This window comes from Gadus chalcogrammus, chromosome 18 (assembly GCF_026213295.1).
Source record: "Gadus chalcogrammus isolate NIFS_2021 chromosome 18, NIFS_Gcha_1.0, whole genome shotgun sequence".
Taxonomy (NCBI): domain Eukaryota; kingdom Metazoa; phylum Chordata; class Actinopteri; order Gadiformes; family Gadidae; genus Gadus; species Gadus chalcogrammus.
The window spans coordinates 11806477-11819164 of record NC_079429.1 but is presented as its reverse complement, the minus strand read 5'-3'; the positions used below and the strand labels follow the sequence as shown (position 1 = coordinate 11819164).

At 50.3% G+C, this 12688-nt stretch overlaps 1 pseudogene; it reads right to left on the bottom strand.

The window, feature by feature from the left end:
* Window positions 1-614: 614 nt before the first annotated feature.
* On the bottom strand, window positions 615-12688 carry LOC130371834 (rho GTPase-activating protein 17-like; annotated as a pseudogene).

Below are 12688 nucleotides of genomic sequence, written 5' to 3'. Positions count from 1 at the left end.
ACACACACGTACGAAGGCAACACAAGGTCAATCAAAGTACACAACATGTACTACATTGGTTTGGATGAGATTACCTGTTAAACGCATGCTATTACCTGCATAACCTGATTGGATGATATAGTGATCAGGTCATCTGCTGATTACGCGTTTATGCACACACCTGTGGTCTACTTAGTACCTCAATGAAGAAACCCTGAAAGCATGTGTACATTTTTTGAAAGACTCCAGCGGGTTTGTTTTTCCTCGTGGAAGACAAACAGTATTTAATTTAATAAAAATAAACGTAATATTTCTTTTTTTTTTTAAATATCCAGATATTCATTTGGATGGCCAGTTCTACATATAATCTAGCAACATTTCCTCATTTTAACTTTATAGTTTATTTTCTGAATGAAAAAAATGCATTATCCACCATCAGAGGAACCCAAATTTGATATATAGGGATAAGTAACGTCACACGAGGAGCAGTTAGTTACTTATATACTTTATTTTCTTTGGAAATGAACTATAACCAACCATTCATATCACATCGTTTATTCAACATTTTAAGCTCACTTGGCTAGCATATACAACAAAACTAGAGCTTAAGAAAAAAAATTGCAGCATTATCATGTCTAGTTGAATGGCATTTGTTCGTCTCGGGGGACACAAGGACTGTCGACTGTAGCGGGATAAGGCGATGAGGTACACTAGGAGAGAGCAGGGGTGGACGTCGGACATTAACAGAGCGTGATTGTCTACCGAAAAAGCGTTTCAAACTCGCCTCTTGGTACCGTGTTGGTTCGGTGAGACCAACCAACCCTTTCAAACATATTCAAGGAAACAAAATAAAACTAGTCCCAAGCGGAGCAAACACATACAAATACGGACAAATAACACGGTCGTTTTTATTTCTGACCTTGCAGACGAAATGAAAATCTAACACCACCTCACTACCGAGTTTATTCATCATGACATTTCGTTTTGATAAACCCAGCTCAGCGGGAAAGACACGGGCAAGCCCGCTAGAGACCTCGTGCTACACTAGAGTGCAATATCCAGTCAAGTGATTAATTGAAGCGTTTATAAGCACGCAGAGAAATCCTTTGCTCCTACCTTTTCCTTTTACATTCACTCCGGGCTTTTATTTATTTTTTGCCTGTAATGCCCCGGGCAAAACCAGATACATGGAAGAGATTGGAAAGGCAGAATACATGTGGGCTGTAGGGTGGGAAGAGATGCTACAACACTGTTCAAGCCATATGGCTCTGCCAAACATCTGCTTGTCAGTGCAACCCTCATCACACCCGTTCATCTCTTACTAAACAACCTTAACTGGTTAGTCCCGGCCCGGCCCGACACCCCCACGAGAACCTTAACTGCAAAGTGAGTTTCCTTTTTAGGAAAAAACTGAACGCATCGGTGTTCCTTCCCAGCCATATTGTAAATAATATAGGGACAAGATCATTGTTAAAAAAAAGGTTTCTGGTAGAAACCGGTTAAGGCATGATTTGTGTTTCAAGGAGACTGCAAACTTGAAAGGCCATCAAGACACAGGGAATGTGTGTTTTCTCTTACTTCAATAAATACAACCCAGCGAGACGGCCAAGGGAGGAAGGGTTTTGAGACGGAAACCAAACAGGTAAAAATGTCAACCGAGCGGTTCGGACGACCGGATCCCGCAGTCACCAGCTACAGCCTCGGCAACACTTTTGGTTCGCTCAGTTTCCTCTGCAAAAAAACAAATCACCCGTGGAAACACAACCAGTGTTTCCTCGTTCCTCTCCACCCTGTGTGGCAACTGACTTGTGCCACAAACAGCCCCGCGGCTCACACACCGAGACCTCTCAACTGTACAAGGACCACCTCGCTAAAGACCTTCCTCCACCACCAGCCCTCGCCGCAGTGGAATGGAAGTGATGGAAGCTCCTCAGCGCTGTGTTGGTGGGTGGCCTGCTACTGTAACATGAGCAGAGGGCCTCACCCACCTCACCCACCCTGATGGGCTCTGTATGCGTTCACTATTGATATACTGTCAGGGATCTGGTTCATTATGCATCCACAGTCTCAAGCTGAAGCTTCTAGAAACGTGTAATATGTGTGTGTGTGTGTGTGTGTGTGTGTGTGTGTGTGTGTGTGTGTGTGTGTGTGTGTGTGTGTGTGTGTGTGTGTGTGTGTGTGTGTGTGTGTGTGTGTGTGTGTGTGTGTGTGTGTGAGACAGTGCACGGCGTCTGTGGGTGGGTAGCGTACAGCAGCGGGTGGGCACTGCAGTAGGGAAGGGACAGAGAGTGGAATCCCAGAGGTGATGGTGGGGATGGGGCTGGGGTGGGCGGAGTTTACTAATCCCCCCCTCTCTCCGTCCCCCCTCCTCCTCGCTCTCTCTCTCCTCATAGGACGGTGGTCTCGGTTTCCAGGTCAAGGTCTTTGAGCGTGAAGGGGGGGAGGGTGGAGGAGGTGGTGGTGGTGGGGGAGGGTCTGGCTGCTGGTCCGCATCGAGCACAGGGACCAGGGCTCGGGTTAGGCCTTTGAAAGACATGGCCGGGTCTGTGGAGACACACACACACACATACACACACATTTGTTGATCTCCTGCTAACCACAACATCACGCACACAAACATGGACTAAATGAACAAGTTATTGGGCATTGTACTGATAGACATTCTGAATGTGGTGCCTGGGTTTCTATTTGATACATGTCACCATACACATGTACATGAATAGATGTAAGGCTCTCTCCCGAGCGGTTGTGTTGTTACCTGGTATGTTTCACATGCATTTATGTTTCACACGGGACATGCTCATGCTTGTGTTCATGCTTGCATTGACACTACAAAACCATTTCGAAGCTTGGAAACATTTAAGCAGCAATGTCGTTTTGCCATTCGGTTATAAAAGCCTTCATAGGGTCTATCTGCAGTATGTTTTAGGCGTTGTGCGCTTTATGTCCAGCAGGTGGCAGTGTTGAGCTAAAGCTGAGGGCAACACGTAAAGGACAGCAGAAGAGGGCAGAATGAGTGATGTAACAGCTGTTCGCTGCTAGCCAGAGGCTCGGAAAAAATGTTTTAGTAGAATGTTCAAGAATGGCTCTGGGTTGCAACAGTTTACAAAACTCCCTTGGGGTAAATGAACTATGAAACATTCTGCGACCCAGGGCAAATTCAGCTGACTAAATGCACCAAATTCCTCTCATTAGTAATTGGGAAATAAACACAGGGTTCAATCTTGAATACTTTCCCATGACGAATAGCACAGAAGAGCTTACAAAAACATGCATCTTCATGCTTTGCATGTTTCCATGGGTACACATGCAGTATGCAACTCAGTGAACCCTGGTGTTAATAAACAACCATGACAGGGGACATCAGGGCACGTGCATGTGACGCGCACGGAGGGCTGATGTGTAGTGCTGGAGTCGGACACATGAATATCCAGTTCCTTGCGAGAATATGTCGGATGATGTACAACCATATATGGACAACAAGTAAACCCTATTACTTAATAAACCAAGATAATCAAACATTGAACTTATATCGATAAGAAGGATTTGAAACAGACGAAACTGTACATTGTTCCTTAAGGTATTAGCTGAACTTCAAGTACAAGCCTTTAAGAATGAAAGTTCAGCTCCTGTGTTGACCAATGGGATGTGGTCTGTGGGTCGCTGGGTTAAGTGCTCACCAAGAGCTCAATGCAAGGCCGGCTTGTAAATCCAATTTCAGTCGATTACAAATCACAGTTTAATGGAGACCTGCAGCTTACGTCTAATACCTTTGACTTGTTTCTAACGTCGGTTGCAAACCCTTCCAAAAAAACCATTGAAAATATAACGATGAGTAATGAAGGTTAGATAAAATCGAATGATCGGTGACGGTGAAATCCCAGTGGACAGCAGGCAAAACGAGAAGAGGCAAACGAAAATAAACTGCAGGAGCTGTGAATGTCAATTCAGTTAACCACAAACCTGGTCCTAGACGCTCTTCAACCTGCGGAGGTGGAGGATGGCAATACGACACCGTTAGAGAGGGCAGTCACACAGAGCTCTCCAGTACAGGCCAGTTGAAACCACGTCCTGCTACAGCGGGCCACAGCCCCACGGAACGTTTCCCACTACATCATGTTCGATGGAACCGGTTCAATACAGGCGACAGGAGACGGCGTGTGCTCACCCAAGATCTTGTACGAGGCGGCGCAGATCCCGTTGGCGTCTCCCGCGGCGACGGGAGGCTGCGGCGGCGGCGGGATGCTGGGTCTGTTCCGGGGACGGGGGACCGGGCGGGGCCGGGGCAGCGAGCCCGACTGGAAGGGGGGGGGGCGGAGGGAGCGACCGGCCCGGGGCTGTCCTGGGCGGGGGCGGCGGGCGAGTAAGGAGGGGTGTGTCCGGCGGGGGGGGTGTCTGGGGGGGAGGCGTCCCCCGTCCCCCCGGGGGCTCCGCGCTCGCCGGGGGCTGGCCCAGCGACCGGGGCTGGCTGGAGGGGCTGGTCTGGGTGGGGGGCTGGGGGGCGGGTGGTTGGGCGCCTGGATGGGGGGCTGGTTGCTGGAGGGGCGGCGCGGGGTGGCGCACGGCCCCGGGGAGGGGCGGTGGGCGAGGTGGGGGAGTGGCTGGAGATGGGCCGCGTGGTGGGGCTCAGGGACTGGGAGGAGCCGGAGGAGGAGGAGGAGGGAGGAGGAGAGAGGAGGAGGCCGAGGACTGGTGGTTGGTGGAGGTGCTCAGAGGGTGGCTGGGTGGAGGGTTTGAGGGCTTGGGCGGGGCCGGGGCCGGCTTCTTGGCTGAAAGAGTGGAGGTGAAACCTCATGGTAAGAACAATCACTCGTGACCATACAGGGCTCTTACATCAGAGTGCATCATGGGGGTTTTCATGGTCATACTCCACCACTTAGGGATGACTCAACAGAGATGTAGCACTGTCAAATCCTTAGGAAGCATATATACACTGATCAGTGTTTTGCCATGGTACACATGAGAGACGTGGTGGCCATCACAATGTAACCAATGACAACATAACAATTCCACGATTATATACAAAACACACCAAAACCATTATTACCAACCGCATTGCCATGCTCCTACACTGCCAAAACGGCGTGGGCTCACCTCTGTGCATCAGATGTTTACCGGGGGCCGTAGATCCGGCCCCGGGGGTCCCCAGCTGGCCCCCGCCCCAGGAGCCATTCCTCTGGTGCAGGGCGGGCTCTCGAGGCTTGGGGTTGCTGGGGTGACAGGAAGAAAGGACAGAACTTAGAGCTCGATCTGCGGGGAGCTGAGGTGCTGCTTGATGACTCAGATAGAGGCCTCGGCTCAGCATGCAAGGGCCACTGGGGTCAAACGCAGAGAGCCCAGCGCACGCACGCTTAGAAACGGATCCTTATCTAGTGACCCAGCGGGCCGGTCGACGTGTCAGACCGGTCTCCTCCAGTTCCTCTCGCTGATACGACTTCTGTAGGATCAATAAGAATGCTGAATCCAATCATCTGTCCGGAGTTATGAATGCCGTCCTTTCAGCGGCCGACTCAAAGACACCCTTCAGGGCTGGCATGAAGGCCACCAATGTCTCCGAAGGGGCCCGCTTGGTGTGAGCGGCTCCCTGTAGACGTTACTGTTTTAGGGAAGAGGCACGGGGGCCCTGGGAGGGGGGGGGCGGGCCCCTGTGTGTGGGGAATGCGAGGCCGATGACAGCGTGCATTGTGTGGCGGCGTTTCAGTGGGTCGGGTCGCGACGGGTCAAAGAGCTGGATCAGGACTTGTGAACCAAACCAAACCAAAACGATAGGCAAATGTGTTGCTTAAAGTCAGGAGGCTGAGTGGATCGGGCACCAAAGAAGTCTGCTGACATTAACAACATAGCCAATTAGGATTAACTGCCTATAATACGAATTCATCTAAGAGATGCATATCTAAAGGGACATACGAGGTACACAGATATTGGACATTAAGGGTCAGGAGTGATTCATCTTGCACAAGAATTTCAATCTTGTTCCCGGCTATCGAAACTGATACAAAGCACTACGACTGTTCCTTACTAGTCCAATCAGCAATGACTTGGCTGCAAACCTCATCAAAGACCTGTAACGTGACGCTCAGCTCCGGGAGGTCTGCGCGTCTCTGGGCACGCTTAGCTCCTCAGTTAGCAAAGAGGCGAGAACCAAAAAGGGAGCGACGTGGATCTGTGCACACCGTGCAGAAGCAGACGCGTGATCAGGCCTTTACTCTCCTTGCATGCAGGGCCCTTGATGTCAATTGACCAGCAAGGCCGGGGTCAGAGGTCGACCTTACCTGATGTCCTCTGTGCTCTGGGCGAGCATCTGCTGAGCGGTCGCCAGAGCCGCCATGCTCGCCGCCAAGCTGGGCAGGCAGTGCTCCGCGGCCCCCAGCCCCCCCGCCGGGGCCGGGGGCTGGGGCTCGGGCGTGGGGTGGGGGACCTGCCCGCCACCGCCCCCGCCCTGACCCAGCCCGGGGGCCTCCACGGGGGGCAAGGGGGGCTGGAAGGCGGGCGAAGCATGCTGCTTTCTACCTAACGTGTTGCTGCCTCTACGGAGGGTGTGGTTGTCCGAGTGCTTGTTAGCGGAGCTACGGGAGGGAGGGAGGGAGGGAGGGAGGGGAGTGGGGGGGGGGGGGGGGAGGCGAGTGGAGGAAAGACACCACAGAATCACCCATAAGCACACAGGAGGGTTACGGAATTGAACAGAAGAATTAAGAACCTGTTAGAATTAATGAGCAGAAACAGAATCGACCGAGAATCCCAGAATCCTCACATGCCCAAAGCTGACTAGTCATTAGATTGATCACGTTTGATTATGTATTATTACATATGTATAAAAGGTATCACTCCAAAAAAGAAAAGCAGTAAAAAAAAAATCAAGGGGTCTATCAGTTAGATAGTTAATTAAAATGGACAATAATATTTCAAAACAGATTATTTTATACCCCAAAACAAGGTTTGCAGATCATTGTTTGACTAAGAAGCATCTTATTTTGGAATGACACCCTTCAACAAGGCAGCCCCCAAAGCAAATCACACATTTAGAAGAAGTGACTGAATGAATCAAACATTGGCTGGTGAACATGGCTGCAGTACAGGAGCCTCTGGGGGCTGAAGAGGACCAGACGTCAGCACCGAGGGGATGGGGTCAAGGTACGGGTCTGGGGTGGGGGGGGGGTCTGGCGGTCTGGGCCTTGGCCGTACCTCTCCTTGCGCGAGGCGTCGCTGGGCTCGGGACACACCATGCTGCCGGCCTCTTCCGCTCCACCGTGCTGCAGTCGTAGTCCAGGTGGTTGCTGGAGCCCGAGGCGGGCGCAGGCATGGCGAACATGCCCGACACGTTGAACTCAACGTCTGGGGAGGGAGAGGGGGGAGGAGGGAAGGGACGAAGGTCACTGGCTGATGGGGAGGTGGCCGTGCGCCAGCTGGCTTTGGTCATGTATTAGTGGAGGGTTGTGATGCCCTTGGCCGCATTGTGTTGCAATCTCCCCGCGTCCGCCATCAGTCTGATGCCCTCATGTCTGATTATAAAGAGGTGAATGGGGAGTTTTTCAATTTCTTTTGTAGCATAAGACTTTGCGAGCTATGTTCTGTCACAAACATCCTTCTCAGAATAAATCTTGAATCCTGACATTTTACCCGAAAAACCCGATACCCTAATAATGAAATCATTAATGACTAAACTAGACATTAGTGGCCATAAACTGGATCAGGACTGTATCGTCGGTGTTTTCTTTTCATTTGGATTAAAGGTATGAATAGTGGTGGAACAATACTTGGAATTTAACTGTTATCATGATGACATTCTTCAATACAATATCTACTGGAGAAAGACAGAGTGAAAAATCTTTGCATAGTTATATTGTTCATATATTTCCAATCTGACCAACTATAGATTATTAACTTTAGCTGAGTATATGCGTGTGGCGATTGCTCTGAATGCATTCGACAGGACCAAGAGGTTGGTGCCAGTACAACCAGAAAGGACATACCCTCGGGGAAGAACCAGTGGGCTGGATGATGGGTTCTATGATGGTGACCACGTGCACAGAGGTGGCTGCAGCCATCTCCGCCAGGCTCCTGGGAGGGGGGACACACACACACTACGCACACACATACACGTTATGCCTTGGACACTAGAGATCGAGCACAGGACCTTTCGGCTTAGCAGCGACACCCAAGCTACCCTGCTCCATTCATGACTCCTACGGATTGCAGAAATCTGTATACATTATATTTGTACTTTACGTAACCATTTATTTTTGCTGCTGAAACAACAGAATTTCCCTTCAGGGATTAATCAAGTTACTTTGTGCGTTGTCCCCCCCCCCCCCCTCACCCCTCGGTCTTGGCCCAGAGTAGGTTGGGACCCAGGACGATGGCGATGTTGCTGGGCGTCATCTTGTTCTGCTCGCTGTCCTCGGCCAGCTTGGCCAGGAACTTGACCAGATACCTGCAGAGCCGAGAAGCAGACGCCGCATGAGCTCCAACCTTTCTACACTTTTTCTCAAAGGATTATTACAGTAGTCAAAATGTTTTATCATCAGACGTTCAGTATAACATACTCTTCAACATGGCGGCGTCCAACAGAAAATGTCATGAAGCACTGTAACTTAAAAGCACTAAAGAGTGAGCAGTAGAACGAGGCCTCACCGCAGGTTAGCTTTGTTGTTCTTTGGTAGTTGGTCACATACGACCCAAAGGGCCTGCAGCCTCTTATCTGGATCTGAAACACTAGGATGACCACACACGCCTGGTTAGTCAGCACAGTGGGGAAAGACATTATGATCGGATTTCATATTTCTGGTGAGAAGGACCTTTGTTAGAGTGGCCCTAAAACGTCGTTATCGACGTTTTATAAACCAACATTTTTTCTTTCTGTGACACAAGATCATCTACGGCCTTTAGACCACATTTAGTGGGCAATTCCCAAATTTTTAATCGGCTGAGCCCAGAACGTTACCTGGAGGCCTGTATCCAATCATCGTAGAGCTGGAAAGTCATCAAAGGGTCTGGAAGTTCCCTCAGGTATGACTTCAGGCTCCTATGAATACAAACACGAGTTTAAACCAAGGGGAAACAATGCACTTTCTCTGATCTGCTCATTGCTCTGTGGAAGAAATCAAGCTGTTCTTCAGACTGACCGCGTAGCTCAAAGGGATTGTTCTCTCTTGAAAGAGGGTTGCTTTCAGGTCATTGGTGTTTGTGTGTTCAATTGCTTTCATTTAAAGTCGGCATGTGTTACATTTCAACTAGCTCTCAGCTTAAAAGCACCAGGACATATCAGACTATAGTCAAGGCTGATCGAAAGTGATTCCAATAACTTTAATAAATCACATCCTATGACTGATATATTCTGGCCAGCACATACCTCTGTCTTTGTTTACAAGAATCTGACCATCGGCACTCCCAAAGCCCCTCCCACTCACACACCCAGCCAGCCGAGCTACCATAGATCGTCCCACAGTTGTCAGAGTGGACAGAACATTGAGTTTATGATTCTGAGAGCCTCCCACCACCAACTCAATCTTCCACCCCGCCACCATAAGAAGGCCTTCCGTGTCCTGACCCCAACAGGGGTCGGGACGGTAGGGATTTGGGACGTACCAGCTACGGCGTGGGGGTCACAGTAGAACTCCTGCAGCTGTGAGGTGGAACAGTCCAGGGCGGCTTTGAGCTTCTTCAGTTTGGAAGCCCCGGCTGCTATTCTGAACAAACCCTGTACACACACAGTCGTAAATAAAGTGTACAATAAAAGCGACAAAAACACATTCATTATACACACAAGGACCTTCTCTCGGGGAAACCAACATTTGGTTTACCATATGGTCACACACACTTCCCCAAACAAACACTTTTCAGCCCAGTTAAACGCTTTAAACTGGAAAACACAGTGTACACTCTCCTTCTCTCACTCCGCACAGAATGAAACCCTTAAGGCACACACAGGCTGGCAAACAAACACCCCAGCCCTGCACACACCAACGTCAGTGTCACAGCAAAACAAAAGGAGTCCTCACACACAAACGCACACACATACAGGTCTCACCGGGGACTCAATGGCATGACAATCAATGTGGTGCATACACACACGCATGCACACACAGTTGCACACACTTCTGATTTAGAGACAGGAGACACATGGATTCCATTGTGTGCTAAAATCGTCTCTGGCATGGGGGAGAACGAGGGGGGGGGGGGGCTTCATAAATTGCTGCAGCGTCCGACAGGCTCTCTGTATGATGTTTGGCGCGCAGAGAGAATCCAAAGGAGGCGTTTCCTCTGTTTACAGCCTATCTGTGGACGCGGCTCCCCTGGCCGGAGAAATAACGTCTTCCAAGTCCTTCTCGTCTAGGCTATTCTACGGACCCGAAGCACTGGCCTGCTGGGTAGCTTAGCATGCTAAAACAGCGAGCTCCTGGGTTGGGCCTTTATCTAATTTCAAATTACCTTTTATTTGAGATGTCATACAAATGACCCATCACATACTACGAGAACACACACACACACACACACACAGACACACACTTAATTGAAAATTGGGAAACCGTAATCCAAAGTGCGAATCAATTAATCAATTAACTCCTGACCAATGGTGAGCCCCCCAGTGCTGTGCGTACCTCCTCCTTCATGCCCGTCTCCAGCAGCATCATGACGCAGGCTTCCATGGGCAGAGCGATCTCCCTGCTGCTCCTCTTCAGGTGCTCGTCCAGCCCCGTGCCAACGCTGGCTTCTCTCCTCCACGAGTCTGCAGGGGGAAGGGGACACCGCTTGAAGCCCAGACGCACACATCAGGACCCACTAGTGTTACCGTCATTTATTTACATTCTCAAAGTGACGCCGTTCATTCCATTTGACTATTAACCTATATCTATCATTCAGCAGACGCTTTAATACACAGTGAGCCACCATTTTAGATGCATCCCTTAAGGCGCAGGTTGGATTTCAGAGGCGTTTTCCTCCGGGACGCAAACCCAAAACCTTTTGTCCGCAAACACCCACCCACGAGCCTATCCTGCCCCTAAAGGGACTACCAAGTCTGGTTTGCATTGCTTTTCCGTTGAGACTCGTACATTTTAGCGACCCTGGCATCAAACGGCTGTTTCCACGCGGTTGATGACGCAGTGCATGTGATGCTCAGCGAGGGAGCGGTGCTGATCGGGTGATACGGGCCGGCCGCCTGCTGAGTCCCGGTGCTTAGGAACGAACAAAGCAGCTCTCGGTAAATATCCAGCCGTCAGGTGATATTCCACACCTTAGACTGGGAAGTGCTCGGAGAGGCACATTGCCAGGCGGCACAGCACCGAACACCTCAACCAATAAGGACAAACATGACCATTGTATCCAGCCACGCCAAAGCCAATGAGATCGACTTTAGTCTACCCGAGTACAAGTCCAATTGAACTTGAAGGAGGTCCAAACTATGGAAATGTCATTATTGCAGATCAGCAATAATAGTGGCCAAACAGGCTGGTACTACGACAAAAGGGCTTACTCACTGCCTGAAGTCTCAGCTGTCCTCTCCACTTCCACTCACCCTCCCACACACCCTCCCCCTCCCTCCCTCTCTCTCTCTCTCTCTCTCTCTCAAATAGTTCCATAAACGTTAGGAAATCGACCCGGTCTTAGATTTCAGCAGAGCTGCTGCCAGAGCTCCAAGTAAGAGCTGTGTGCATAATGTGCAGTGAGTCAGGCTTTCTGTAGCGGGGTGCTGTCTGCAGCCAGGGCCCCAGGGCACGCTGCCCACCACACCGCTTCTCGGCTAGCGCACGTGATCAGATAACCTGTCACGTGTTGGGGTTTCTCGTATTGCTTTTCTTCTTTTTTCAGGAAGCCCAATACCCCAGTGTTTACATTTCAGTGATCAGCCGAGGGTATGGGAGAGAGACAGAGACAGAGAGCGAGACACACACACACCACAGGTAGAGAAACAGAGAGACCAGGAAGGGTCCACGTGGGTTCAATGTGAGTGTGGTTAAGCAGTGTATGTGGAGTACATGAGTCATGATCTCATGCTGGGAGAACAGGCTGGCTGGTGGGTTAGAAAGAACACATGTGTTCCTGCTGCACAACAACAAGAGCCTCTAGCTTTACCACCTCACAGAGAGAGAGCGAGACAGACAGAAAACCAATCACGGTGATCAGGATTAAACAAGGAGCGAAATACAAAACTGTCTCGCGGCCAAGTTCCGACCAAAACAACTGTTCATGGAACAATCTGGGGCATCTGGCTGTCATGACGACAAAGCCAGATTGACTGTCGGACATCATCATGATTCTACAGTCAGCGACCCAACCACACCACTGATACACCCAAATGTAACAACCCCCACACCCCCGCACACACACACACACACACACACACACACACACCACACCACACACACACACACCACCACACACACACACACACACACACACACACACACACACCACACACACACACACACACACACACACACACACACACACACACACCAACATATTATTCGGCCAGCATCTAGCCACTCCGTTAAAACCTTACGCCCCTCTGTGGGCATGCATTTGTGTGTGCGAGGGTGAGTGTGTTTGTGTATGTGTGAGTTTGAATGTGCGTGCATATGTGGGACACTGGGGATTTACAGCTAACTGGTAGAGGCCCTGGACGTACTGGCCCACTGGTTTCTGCACAGCAAGGGACCGGGTGGAAAAGTGGAAGAGTGTTGTTGAACTGTTTCCCAGACGGGTCCAT